We start from the raw sequence: 14,737 nt of genomic DNA, 5'->3' as shown, positions 1-14,737 counted from the left end.
CCCCCATTTCCATAGTTACTACTAAATTCAAAATTCAGTGGCTAACTTTCTAGGACTATCTGTAGTAACCCCCTCCACCCCCACCCCATCCCAATTCCTTTTAATTTCCAGGCTTTGGGCTGTGCAGTGGCTCCAGAGTTCTTCCATGGGCATGCAGAAGAGGAATATATTGGAGAACAAGGAAGCACTAACAGTTCCCTTGAGAGTTCCACATTTCCTCTGGATTTGGCTCATCACTACTAGCCCTGTCCCTGTCACCTGCTACATTCGAGGGTGGCTCTGGCAGAGAAGCACCCTTTCACGGAGACGGCTAGGTGCCTTTAAGTCATGCTGATATTGAATAGCTGAGTAATTAGCCAACTTTGGAGGTATGCCTCCTTTGCCAAGGGCACACACTAATGAAGATCAAGTCAAGATAAATTATTGAAAGCAGCAGAACTGACAAGAAGAGGGTCTATTGTTTAAGTAAACGGGTTCTAACTGTCTGGAGACACAGCTCTGCCCTGCAAGATCAGAACACTGACAAGGGGTGGTTCAAGCAACAACAGTGTCGATTAAAAATACCACAAAGAGCTGGGCGGCAGGAGGGGCCTGGGTTAGTGTTAGCCACAGACAAGAAGCAAATTTTCAGTTGTTTTGCTTTTTACACTTCAAATTCTGGCTAACTCACAGCCCAGCCTGCGTGACAATTTTGAAAGGAGGATTCCAAAATGTTAGTAGGTTCAAAGAAGGATTCATTTAACCTTTTACAATAGCTTAAACAAAGCCACCATTTTAAAAGTCCATATAAATAAGACAGACTTGGTTCATAAAGCCCTGTGGGAGAGGAAGCGAGGAAGAACTGAATTTGTCCAAAAAGAGGACATATTGGTCGTTTAGCTCTCTTTGAAGGTATGTCTCTAAAAAAGTCCTCTAGCCGGGTCCAAGGACCCAATGCCCATTGGTGACAGGGCAGGGGGTCTAAAGGAACAAAACACATGTTCCTTAACGCCCAACTCCCATTGAGACAGACCAGCCCTCTGCCTGCAGCCTGGCCCTTTTTCTGCCAAGGCCAAAGGACTCCAACCTGAGATCTGCTTTTAAAAGACCCACAGAGCTGCTTTTGAATACAAATGCCTAGAGAAAGAAGTAGAGAAAATAATCCATCTAAACCACAAGTGGTACACGGGCATCAGCTCACGTGTCAGTGCCAACTGATGAGCAGTGACTGCTTAGGAGACTGAGTTGAGAAATATTCTGGGGTCACACCCGAGTGGAAAAGAAAAGGGGCTATAACTTTATAATAACTTTAAAATACAGTATGATCCAGTTTAGACTATCACTTAGCCACCACACCCCCTTTCTCCCCAGCAGCCTCAGCAGACATCAATAATCAATCTTCTCCTAACAGGAAATAAGTTGGTATAAAAGGTTCTCTTTGGAACAAAAATGTGAAATTTCTCATACTGAACATAATGAGGACAAACTGCTCCTTCAGAACAATAATGAAACAATGGAGGAACCGTTCTTCTGAGAGCAGTTCTATGCAGCCTGCATGAATCTAGGTAATAACTTCTGACCAAAGCCCCTGGTCGCCTATTTACTAAATACCACGCTGCTGTCTCAATGAGTTTACAAGTGGTCTAACCGCAAGGCTGGGCAATCAGGCGGGGTCTCACCTTGAGCGCTAGTTCTCCTTTCAGTCTTTGGGAAAATAAAGTTTTAAAAGTCCCTGAGTTTAAGACTTGTCTTCCTCAAGACTGGCCACCGTAAAAGGAGGCATTCAATCCTAGACTAGGAATTGCCCCTGGTGCCACACACAGAGCTCTGGAGAACTCTGGAAGCCTGAGATGGGCCTAGCTACATCCTGGTTATCAGGACTCACGTCATTATCCAGAGACGTGCTATTCGAAAGTCTTTGAATTCTACTGGGTTCCAAATTTGAGGGGATCTTGCAACGTGAATTGCCTCCTGCTGGCACTGGTGTGAGTCTATCATAAGAGAGACATCAGGCAGTTCAGAGACCCACTCTGGTCTCTGAAGAAAGAGATGTTAAGAGAAGTGCTTCTGTCCCTTTGAAGGGCTGTACCTGCCCTTCCTAGTCCAATGGATCACAATAGCAAAGGTTTTTTATAGATTTCACCAAAGTATTGGTAGTGTGCAATGGCCCAGGTGGTCTAGTGGTTAAGATTCAGTGCTCTCATCGCTGCAGCCTGGGGTTCATTTCCCGGTCAGGGAACCGCACCACCCATCTGTAGGCTGTCATACTGTGGCAGTCACGTGTTGCTGTGATGCTGAAAGCTATGCCATTGGTATTGCAAATACTAGCATGGTCAACCACAGTGGACAGGTTTCAGCACATGAAAACCCTATGAATAGCAGCAGAGCATTGTCTGATATTGTGCCGGAAGGTGAGAGGATAGTGCAAAAAGACCGGGCAGTGTTCTGCTCTGCTGTCCACAGGGTCACTAGGAGTTAGAATTGACTCAACGGCACTAATAACAAATAGCCAGTACACCTTCAAAATCTCAGCTCATAACCAGTTGTATTTGGGAGACATTAATGGTCATTGGACATCAGGAAACATTTACTTAAGCAATTGTTTTTGGCAGCCAGTCAAGAACTCAGGAGGCATTCTGAGCCACTGATCATTGCTGTGACAGTTCAATATGTGGGAAAAGCATTTGGAAGCCTTGTAAAAGTGCAGGACATGGCAGTGCATCGAAGTCCTGTCATCTCACATTCGTCTTAAACTTTCCTCAGTTAAAGCAGTATGATTTAAACAAAAGTCTATATATAATGTATATCACTCTATATGCAGTATGATAAAAAATTCTACACATGTAGATTGACATACATCTATATCTATATGTATCTCAAAGTTCCAGTGTACTCAGACAGTAGATAAGCTTAACTTTCAGAAGCAATGCAAGAAATCAAACCCAATTTTTTCAGTCTCCTTGGTCATGTCCCATACAACTCAAATAGGGAAAATAGATTTTGATAACATAGATCCAAATCAGTTTGAGATCGTAAAAGTTAGGGCAACCTCAGAATACTTAAGTCTCAGGAATTCACAATGAAACTGAGAATGTATAAATGTTGGTACCTACTCACAAAGGAAACAATTCAGGGAGAGCACTGGGGCTGAGTCTCTTAACTCCAGGATTTTCCACCACTCTATGCTAACTCCCTTAAATAGCAAATAAATGGCAAAGTTCTAACAAGTAAGCAATTATTCACAATTTTTATTTGTAGGATCTTGAAAGGAGACTGCCTCAAAGTAATAAAAAATGCAGTATTTGACAATGATTTTTAAAAATTATACTCCCTTCTATTTCCTCATTAAATAAATCTTGTGTCTGTGCATTAAAAATCATGTAGAGTACATGATGGGATGACCAAATAGCCCAAGAAAACTGCTGATGTTGAGATTCAAGCACACTTGTATTTCTCACTGATGGATCAACAGCCATTGACTTTTCCCAAAGTCAGTAAAGCAACCTAATTTATTTAAGAGGCTCGTTTTATTGCCTATTCTAACTTGTACAAATCTCTGATGATATCTGACCCAAAAACTCTGCCTTCTTCCTTTTTTTTTTTAAGATTGCCACCTGAGCTAACAACTGTTGCCAATCTTTTTTTTTTTTTCTGCTTTATCTCCCCAAACCCCGCCCCCGTACATAGTTGTATATCTTAGTTGTTGGTCCTTCTAGTTGTGGCATGTGGGACGCCGCCCCAATGTTACCTGATGAGCAGTGCCATGTCCGCGCCCAGGATCCGAAGCCTGGGCCACTGTAGCGGAATGCCCAAACTTAACCATTTGGCCACGGGGCCAGCCCCCTGCCTTCTTCCTTTTACAATTATTCCCAGTTACATCTATGCTACCTTCTGGAAGAATGTACAAGGTACCTACGACAGAGAAACATATCACAGCCCTAGGAACGACAGGCTCAATTAGTGCCCAGCTGAGGTTGTTGGAGTCTAACACTTCCCCAGTGGAGGTGATGCAACCCAGGTTGTCAGTTTAGCAAATAAAAACACAGGATGCTTAGTTAAATTTGACTTTCAGATAAATAATGTTTTATTCATATTTACTTATGTTGTTTATCTGAAATTCAAGTGTAGCTAGATGTCCTGTATTTTATCTGGCAACCCTTCCTCCTACCACAGTGAGTTCCTGTGTACAGCGTACACAAGAGACTCCTTTCTAACATCCCACTGAGATGGCAACTTTCACAGATAGAAAGTTGAAGAATAGTGCCTACATCTACAACGCATCCTTGAAGGCTTCATACTCTAAGACTTTCTAAGTGGTTTTGCTCTGCTCTTCCAGGGAGAGAGGTCCTCGTTTGGGAGGAGGGGGTAGGGAAGCAGGAAGAGCATGGTGCATGGTGCCACCAGAGCCGCATGCCTAGGAGCCTTTCAGGCTCCACTTCTGTAGTAATGCACAGCTGCCATGGCACTTTATAGATGATAATAATAATAACTATGTGTTGCTATTTTTGAGCACCTGTTTACTAAGTGCCAGAAACTGAAATTGGCAAGCATGTTTGGTTGGCTCCCACTGAGAACGGAGATTTAGCTCCACATTTTGAGATCTGGCTCAAAAATACTCCTTTGAAAACAACTGGAGTTTTAAAGGTTCTATTCATACTTAAAAAAATAATTCTTTCCTTTGGGCCAGAAGAAAGCAGCTGATCTTTCTTCTTCTTTGTCTTCAGCTCTCAAACATTCTATTCATTCCCTTCTCTCTTGATGGAACCTTTACCTACCTCAACTAACGAATCCCACAGTCAGCAGCAACTCACTCTTTTCCCACCTGCAGAAAGTAAGTTTAGGAAAAAAACAATTAAGAAGAAAAAAATCAACCACCCAGGAATGGCTGAGAGGTTTAATTATTGCCTGGAAAGCAAGACCCTTTCACAGCATCTTTAAAACTAATTTTCATAATTACGTACTGATTGAAACTGGGACTTGCAACAGGGTAAACTCATTTCCATATTAATATGAAGCAATGATTAACACAGTTCAGAACCCAAGTTCAGGATCTGAAAGCATGGACTAAGTGGAAATAAAGAAATTTAATCCTAGGGGTAAATTTGCTACTTGTCTCTCAAATGATTTTCCACTCATTAATGGGCATACGATAAACTTACATTTGCTCCACGATAACTCACCAAGAGGGAAGTCAGACAGTTACCAAGGGTCCTAACGGACACGAGACCTCCTCAGACTTGTTGACTCCCTACCTCCCATTTCTCTCTCTCTCCCGTCCCTCCTCTGCTTTTGCTTGTTTTTGCAATTCTCTCTCTATCTCTGTGCCTGTGCATCCATCCATCTGGCTGTCTCTCTGTCCTTCCAACACCCTCTACTGATCACTTCTCACCCTCTTGCTGTCACACTGGCCCCGTCTCCCTTTTATTTGCTTGACATCTCCTGCTCTGTCTTCTGTTCTTTTGTATGGCCCCATTCTTGTTTTTGGTCTCAGTCTCTCTCTCCCACCTCACCTCAGTCTCTCTCCCCGATGGCTTCAACATCAAACAGAGAGCAATAATGAACCAGATTAGCTAAGAGTAAATAATTTTTATTGTTCAACCCAAGTGCATACAAATCACTAAGCACTGCTGTGCTTAACCAAACTCCCATTTGGGGTGAAAAAAGCCCAGCTAGACACACACACTAATTTTCACTGTGAGAACGGAATGTCTTCAACAGTATTTATCTGGGAGCATGGTATCACATGGGACTGCATACCAACCTTTTAAAAAGAGAAATGTCCTTTCAACTTTTGTCTTTCTCTTAGTACACCAGCTACGGTGTCCATGTTATAATCTTCTAAAACAAAAGTTCTTAAACATTAAAAGTCATACAACAAGCCAAAATAATGACAAAATTTTTTTATTCTTTCAATAGCTATTTTTGGGGTTGCTACTTGATACATGTAAAGTCCTCCTTAAAAGTCCTTTGACAAGTGGTTAAGCAATGCCAAGCAAAGGAAGAAACAATATGGTGGTGGTTTGAAGCCCCCTTATTACAACTAACAAGTTAGGTCTAACTATTGACAAGGATCAGGCATGACAATAGGGATGGCAAATGGTGCTTATGTTCTTATTGTCTGTAAATGTTTCATTTTAAATAATTTAAGTTTAAAGTAAAATCTAATTTTATTCATTCTTCTTTACAAAGAAGAATCCATTGGAGAGTTAATGAATGCTCTCAAGAATTCCAGTCTCACAGGAAATGCATAATTACTCCTACTTTAATAGGCACCATATCTAGAACTTAATCACCAAGTGGTTAACCGCAGGGTAGCAGTCTCCTAACTATTCATTTCCACCTGCCTGAGGTCCAGGAGTATTTTTCAGACAATCCTTTGGATATTTGGTTCAGCAAATCTAATTATGATCTTCACATGAAAAGTATGTCCCCAAGATTATATCACGTCCCTGGCATTCCAGAAGTGAAGTTACAAGGCTTTATTCCATTAATCCTTACGGGAGGCAGAGTCCAATCATTCCTATGTTAAAAGTTCATTCACATTTATTTAGTGAAATTGCATGCTGGTATTCAAATCCTTGCTTGAGCATTTAAAAGGGAAGAAAAAAAGAGTTTTTACTCTACGTACTGTTTATTATTGTCTACTCATTCACACACAGAGATGAAAAATAATTAAATCAGTCCAAAAAATTAAGTAGATAATTATTTTCTTATTTACTGGAGGAAATCTTCTCATTCATTATACATGTTTATTTTACCCATTTATTGTTACACCACTTTATATCAACTCTACAATACCAAAGTAATATTCTACTAGAATACATCAGGGACAAAAAAAAAAGTCAAGAAAACTCTTGTTCTGTTATAATCAGAAAGGCAAAGTTGATGTAAAGGAGTCACAAAGTGATTGATAAGAATCATGGATGAAGGGAAAAAGTCATCACCAAACTAGGGAGCTGGGAGTGTGAGAAAATAATTTAAAGTGACCATCATTAATTGGGAAAAATCAAATTATTTATTGACAAGAACTGAATAAGTAAAACAAAATGGAGATTCCTAACATATGCAAGAAATGTAAAAGAAAATTCTTGAGGAAAGAGAAAAATCACAAATTGTACAAGCCAGGGGTAACGAAAATACGCAAAGTTAAAACATACATGTGGGAAGAGAGAAAAAAGACACCCAGTTCCATCTAGATCATGAAAAGTGAACCATGTGCAGCTCAAAATGTCAAATCCAAGGGAAAATACCTGAACTTGATCTTTAAAGAGATGGCCCATGAGCACTTAGAGAAAGAGTAGAGATCATCAGGACCCACCAGAGATTGTCCCAGAAAAACAGATAGTAGACTATCCTTACTTTCTCTGAATACTGTTTCCAGTTTTATTCATGAAAATGCTGATAGGGTATCTGGACCGTCTGTCGTGAGATCCTGTTAGCCCAGGGTCTATTCCTGTCCCAGGCTTCAGTACCAACAGACCTTACTTCCAATTGCTATGCTTACCAGACCTCCTACCTATTTGGAGTTGGTTGCATCTGGACCAATCTAAGTTGCATCTGGACCAATACAGACTACATCAAACATTTGCTGGAATCTTTGAGGTCAGCTTCTACGACCATCCCTCACATCCTTGACTTCTTTGATCTCTGCCAAAATGTAAATTCCTACCTATGCATCCCCAAACTCTCTTCCCCATTCTTGCCCTTCTTAGCAGCCATCTCCCTCTGCTCCCTTCCTCTCAAAGCTTTCCACTGTACCTTCCGGCAACCTTGTTTCCAGGTAAAACAGCCCTTCAGCATCCATAAGGTCTTCAGAATACTGTTTCCACTTTCCGACTTAAACTGAAATCTGGCTCTCTCTTAGAGAAATTGCTTCTTCCCTTGTTGATGCCAACTACCCTCTCCTCCTAATCCTGAGCTATGCACAGGACTCATTTGGCTATGAGCAAGAGAACCCCAAGACCCCAAGACAGCAATGGCTTTAGGAGATCAGACATTATATTTCCCTTTCACATGAAAAATATGTAGAGGTGGGCTTCACAAAGTCAGGAGGAACCAAGGTTATTTCTTATCTTACTGCTCCACCACCTTCAGCAGTTTCTTCTGTCTCATAGATTTCATAAAAGAGCACAAACATACTGAAGTTAGCCAGAAGAAAGAAGGCTTCTTTTCTCTCTAAAGAAAGTTTGTGTCAGTTGTAAGCACCACTTCCACTTATATTCTATTGGTCAGAACTTAGTCACACAGCCATACCTAGCTGCAAGGTAGGCTGGGAAATGTAGTCTTACCCTGGACAGCCATGTGCTCAGCTAAAAAATCATGATTATATCATCAAGGAAGAAGGGTTTTAGGGAGCCAACTCACAATCTCTGCCTCAGATGTGACTCTTTGGTTCTAGGGTCACTTCCAAAATTATATGCCTGTCTTGGTTTATAGAGATCACCTAGTCACTTCCACATTCTCAATAACACCTGGCTCATGGTCTTCATGACATCGTAAGTCCTACTGTCAGTGACCAAGACAACGTTCATGTACATGCAGATAGCCTACATACCACCCTAGCATCATAATTTTTACTTCCTCAATGCCAATACTTTCATCTTCCCTCCAGTTCTGCCATCCCCTCTCTCATCCACATACTAGATCTTGTCATCACCTTTGACATCTTAAACTCAAAGCCCCACACCAAACCCAAGTTCCTATCCTTCCAGCTTTCTTACTTTCCGACTCTGTCACAAATGAAGACCACTAGTCTCCTGAGAGCTGCATTTTTCCCAGTCTGTCAGGCTTTCTCTCTCTCTCTCAATCAATCTCTCTCTTTCTTTTTCTCCCTTCCTCCCTTCCTTCTCTCCTTTAACCAATCTGGACACCACAGTTGCTCATATGAGCTATCACTCTACCTCCCCAGCAAACCTCCAACCAGAATCAATTGTCTCTAAAGGAGTAATCCTCAAAATTGCCTTACAATTGTCACATAGTCTTAAAATTGTCCTTTGATACTACTTTCTCCTCTCCTAGATTATAGCCTGTGTCTTCTCTATATTTTAGTTGCAGAAGTGTCACAGTACGTGATTCACAGGAGTCACCTAGCAAATGTTAACTAGTTTATGGGTAGAATGATGGACAGATAAATGACTTGATGATAAGAAAGTAAACTAGACTATAGTATACTTAGGTGGATTTGTAGATTTATAACTACTTAAAGAAACAAATAATGCCAATTATGATGAACATAAGCCCAAGGCAAGCTCATGAAAGGCTTAGTTCAAGATTTTATCCTTGGACTTGTCCTGCTCAACAACATGAATGAGGACACGATTATTAAAAATACCGAAGATTGGGGCTGGCCCCGTGGCCGAGTGGTTAAGTTCGCGCGCTCCGCTGCAGGCGGGCCAGTGTTTCGTCAGTTCGAATCCTGGGCGCGGACATGGCACTGCTCATCAGACCACGTTGAGGCAGCGTCCCACATGCCACAACTAGAAGAACCCACAACGAAGAATACACAACTATGTACCGGGGGGCTTTGGGGAGAAAAAGGAAAAAAAAAAATAAAATAAAATCTTTAAAAAAAAAAAAAAATACCGAAGATTGGGGCTGGCCCCGTGGCCGAGTGGTTAAGTTCGCGCACTCCGCTGCAGGCAGCCCGGTGTTTTGTTGGTTCGAGGCCTGGGCGAGAACATGGCACTGCTCATCAAACCACGCTGAGGCAGCGTTCCCACATGCCACAACTAGAAGGACCCACAACGAAGAATTTACAACTATGTACTGGGGGGCTTTGGGGAGAAAAAGGAAAAAAATAAAATCTTTAAAAATACCAAAGACTTGAAACCAAAAGAGTAAAATAAATATGGTATGCTAGAAACAAGATCCAAAGGATCTTGATAGGCTAGAATGATGGGTCAAATTAATCAAATCATTCTATATGTGTGTGTGTGTGTGTGTGTGTGTGTGTGTGTGTGTGTGTGTATAGTCTTTTTAATCATTTATTTTTTTTTACATAAAGACAAATGCAAAGTCCTTCATTTCATTTATTTCTTTACTTAGATCCCAAACCCCAACTTCACAGATGCAGTGATATAATGCAATAAACAAAACAGTACAAATGAAAATATATATAAGCCTTTATGCTATTGCAAAGCTCAGTTTGAATGAAGAGTTCTCCCAAAGCGAATGCTACTTCCTTATAGACATAAGGCATCCTACTTTGTAGACATAAGGCATCAAGAACTGAGTCCTAATTTACTCCGTGTGCAATCACAATTCAAGCACTGTGTTTAATGCAGGGCACTCAGATATTTTCAGAATAATCTGGACCAAGCAAAACAAATTCAAAGAAAAGTCACCTCACAAAACTCATGGGAAAGGTCTGCATCTTAATCGTCGTATCTGTTCCCACGCTTAGCACACTGATGCTGCCGAAGGCTATAGTTTTACAGCCTCAGGGTTTCAAAACAATCAATGCCTGTCACAGTAGGCACTCTGTAGAAATCAGTTAAATAATTAAATGAATAAAGACAAACTCTCACTGCTTTTGTATCAAGTTTAAAAATTTAAGACCTCTTCATTTGCTTTATGTAACCAATATTATTGAGTCCCCTGAGTTATCTCCCCTCATGATCTGAGATCACTTTTTTAAGAAATAGGGTATTCTTTAAAAATAACTAAAAGATTTTTATAGTATCTCCATTTACGTAAGTCCTATACATAGAATTTTATTAAGTCTGGTTTAAGATGAAGAAATTAAGAATACTGACAATATTGATAAAGATCATTTCCACTCCTAACATTCTGTGAACAACTCTGATCTCTTGCTTGAGCAAAAAAAAAACCCAAACCAAGTCTAAAATGGAAGGAGTGATCCAGGAGTACTGACTTAACTCTATTATTTAAGTGCACGATGATTTCATTTTGCTATGTAAGTCATTATGATCCACTGGTCAGTTGGAAATTATATCTGAACCATTCTCAGAAAATCAGCCCATTTGCTAACAAGCCTTACAATTACACCTAAGTCCATGTTACATTAATGCCTCGGGCTTGATTTATATCCTTCAAAGGGTGAATTCATATGTCTCTGAACTATAAAGTCTTTTTTCAGGATATCACCTGTTATTATTAATTCAACATCTCATGATGACACAAAATCCTCACCACACTGGAACAATGGAAATACATGCAGAAAGAACCACAGAATTCCCTGAGCCCTGCAATATACAAATCAATGTGGAGTCACAGGTTTTGGGGTCCCAGAATAGGTCATCTCCATCCTCATCACACATGACTGGGTGCATTTCATAGAGGAAGAAAGTGAGGTAGGATGTGAGCATAAAGGGCCAAGATTTCTACCACAGCTATGAAAAACAAATGCGCTGGGCTGCAGCAAAAGTGTTCCAAACACTCACCCATCCTGCCTCTGCGCAATTAAGTGATTCTGATTTTTTAAATAGATTTACTTGTTTATTGCTTTTTTATTGCACTATTTAAATATTTTGAAATACATATTTTAAAAGTCTCACAAGCTACGAGACGGGCAAGACTGCACAGCAACAATTAAAACCAACCAACAAACAAAAACACAAGAGTTTTTAATAGGCAGCAGAAGGAGTCAGTAATTTACTTCCTCTACTTATTCAAAATGATGCTTTCCTTAAATTTTCCAGCATACCCACTGAAGTGTATCCAAACCATAAATATAGTGTGGATGAGCATCCAGGGAAAATATCAACACCAGATTAAGTATTTTAATTATCTTACAGAATCATTTCTTTACATCAAGAATAAAATGAACAGAAGAAAATATTACTGGATCAAAGAGCTTAGCTACGAGTTAGAGTAGAGGACTAGCAAGTGCATGGCAGGCATGTCACCACCCTTGTCTCTAGAACCTGGACAGACTCAGTTAACTCCAGCACATCCCATGGCATCTGGACACAGCCATGCCATCCCAACCCAGCATGACAATCAGCCCCTTCCAACCTGAAATAAAATATATTAATCAAGTCCAAGTTGGATTCATAAATAGATTTATATACAACTGAAGGTGAACTAATTGCCTAGAATGTTTTCTATCCATGTGTGTTATGCTACATGCCAAACAACTCTCTCAATATTAAAAAATAACAATCAAGAATCTTGAACATGCACACAAATGCACTGAAAACATGCCAGGCACTATACTACATGCTTTATTTGTATAATTTCTTTTGATCTTCCTTATGTTAGGTTTTGTTATTATCGTCATTTTAAGGGGAGAAAACTGAGCCTTTGGGTGGTTAAAGAGCTCCTCTAAAGACACCCAGAAAGTATGTGGTAGGTCTGCTCAGCTCTCATTCCTACAACTGTGCTCTTAGCCAACACAGGGTACTGTCCCACTTTTTCTTTTCAACGGCTCAAATTGTCTATTTGATACAACTACTTACTTTTAACAGGAGAATTTCACACTCTTCATCCTAGTGTCTTGGCCCTGACAAGTTAATGACTACTGTGAAAATCCTCTAAACTGTCAACTGCACAACACACTGTTTAACCATTGCACGTGTCCTAATGTTAAACAATGAATGTTCAGTTGAAATCTGAATAATATTATTGTATGTACTATCCAAAACGGAACAGTGCTTAGAGGAATTCCTTCACCTAGAAGATAAACTTTTAAAAGGGATGTCAGGGTGGTAGAGCTGCACATAGTGATCATGTTTTTAGGCTTTTTTTTTTTTTTGAGGAAGATTAGCCCTGAGCTAACATCTGCTGCCAATCCTCCTCTTTTTGCCAAAGAAGACTGGCCCTGAGCTAACATCCATGCCCATCTGCCTCTACTTTATATGTGGGACGCCTACCAAAGCATGGCGTGCCAAGCGGTGCCATGTCCGTACCCAGAATCTGAACCAGCACACCCCAGGCCGCTGAAGAGGAAGGTGCGAACTTAACTGCTGCGCCACTGGGCCGGCCCCATGTTTCTAGGCTTTTAAAAGTGGAATGAGTTCCACCACTAAGAAGCTGGAGGGAAGGCAATATGGGTGGGATTTGCTCCTGGACATTAGAATTTTCCATGTAATGAATGGTCCAAAGAAGAAATTATCGAACTAAAAAGATAACACGCTCATATAATTAAATTTTAAAACTAAAAGATCAACTTTAGACAAAAGAACATTTATTATACTAATGTATCTGTTCATATTTACTCCCCCTGCCAGGATAACCATGTTCTGGTATGGTATAATCTAGCATACACTGAACACGGACCACAGGTAATTAGAAAAATGTCCCAAATAACCTTGGTTCTAAGCATTTCAAAGAAAACCTCTGAAAGAGTTATATGGTTAGTCTGTTTCTAAATGTCCTGGAAGGTTCTAGAAGCTACCCACCATCACAGAAAAGCATGAACCAGGAGACACTTGACACTCACAGAAATATAATAATTCCAAAGGCAAAGAGTAGGGGGTTTGGGGGCAAGAAGATAGAAACTCTGTTCTAATGATGGTCAAATATGGAGGGGGGATGAGAGGGACCAGGAACCAAAGCATTAAATTATTTACCTACAAAGAGTGACTTATGAAAAGTGAGATGAATGTTACCACCTTATGGTGGTGCAGAATGGCAAGTCCTGCCAATAGTGCAATAGTTGTCAAATTCTCTGCCTGCAAATCTCCTGGTGCATGTATTTAAAGTGCAGATTCCTAGGCCCCATTTCCAAAGACGCTGATTCAGTAGATACGGTGTACTATCCACCAATGAGCGTTTTTAAAAGCACCACAGGTGATTCTGATGCAGGTGGTACTAGATTGAGAGGCTACAGGATTTCCTTGGGCACTAAGCCCCAATTCTGACAGCTGCCACAGAGTAACTGTGAGTATCTGTCAGTGGGTGAGCAAGACCCTGGCAAGGCTCTTACACAAAAAATATACAATCTGCTTGTCACAGAAGTTTAACTATCAAAGCATAGTATATATCATAACTGATTTCTCCTTTCCTTACACACCTAAAAATCAAATATAGAGTAACAGATGCAGAGAAAAGGAAAGCATCAGTTCAGTATTTTTTCTCACTAAACTCAAATATTATAGATGATACCTTAAGCCTGCTCTTGTTCTTATTTCTGGGTTGGTTTGTTTGTTTGTTTGGTGAGGAAGATTGGCCCTGAGCTAACATCTGTTGCCAATCTTCCTCTTTTTGCTTGGGGAAGATTGTCTATGAGCTAACATCTGTTGCCAATCTTCCTCTATTTTGTATGTGGGATGCCACCACAGCATGGCTCAATGAGCATGTGTGTAGGTCAATGCCAAGGATCTGAACCCACAAACCCCAGGCTGCTGAAGCAGGGTGCACGAACCTAACTACTATGCCACCAGGCCAGCCCCTCTGGTATCTTTTTGTTGGAAGAAGGGAGAAGGGTAAGTTGGACACCAGAGCAGCATTCAGGAAGCTTGCTTTTAAGAGACTAAGTTACAAATATATTAATGATTTTTAATATTCAAATCAAATACTAAGATGTGTTTCTCTATCTGTTATGGGATATAAAATTCATATACATATTCATATGCTGAAGTCCAAACCCCTAGTACCTCACTGTGACTGTATTTGGAAACAGGGTCTTTAAAGGGGGAATTAAGTTAAAATGAGGTCATTGGGGCAGACTTTAATCCAATATGACTGTTGTCCTTATAAGAAGAGGAAATTTGGACACAGATACAGACAGAAGATAATGTGAAGATAAAGGGAAAAGGCAGCCATCTATAAGCCAAGGAGAGAGGCCTCAGAAGAA

At 40.4% G+C, this 14,737-nt stretch overlaps 1 protein-coding gene across 33 annotated transcripts in view; it reads right to left on the bottom strand.

Moving 5' to 3' along the window:
• LYPD6B (LY6/PLAUR domain containing 6B) overlaps window positions 1-14,737 on the bottom strand; it is a 170,573-nt gene that overhangs the window by 105,829 nt on the left and 50,007 nt on the right. The gene's annotated exons all lie outside the window — the stretch shown is intronic.

The sequence above is a fragment of the Equus przewalskii genome, chromosome 17 (assembly GCF_037783145.1).
Source record: "Equus przewalskii isolate Varuska chromosome 17, EquPr2, whole genome shotgun sequence".
Lineage (NCBI taxonomy): Eukaryota > Metazoa > Chordata > Mammalia > Perissodactyla > Equidae > Equus > Equus przewalskii.
The sequence above is the reverse complement of the archived record's forward strand: the minus strand, read 5'-3'. Positions and strand labels throughout refer to the sequence as shown.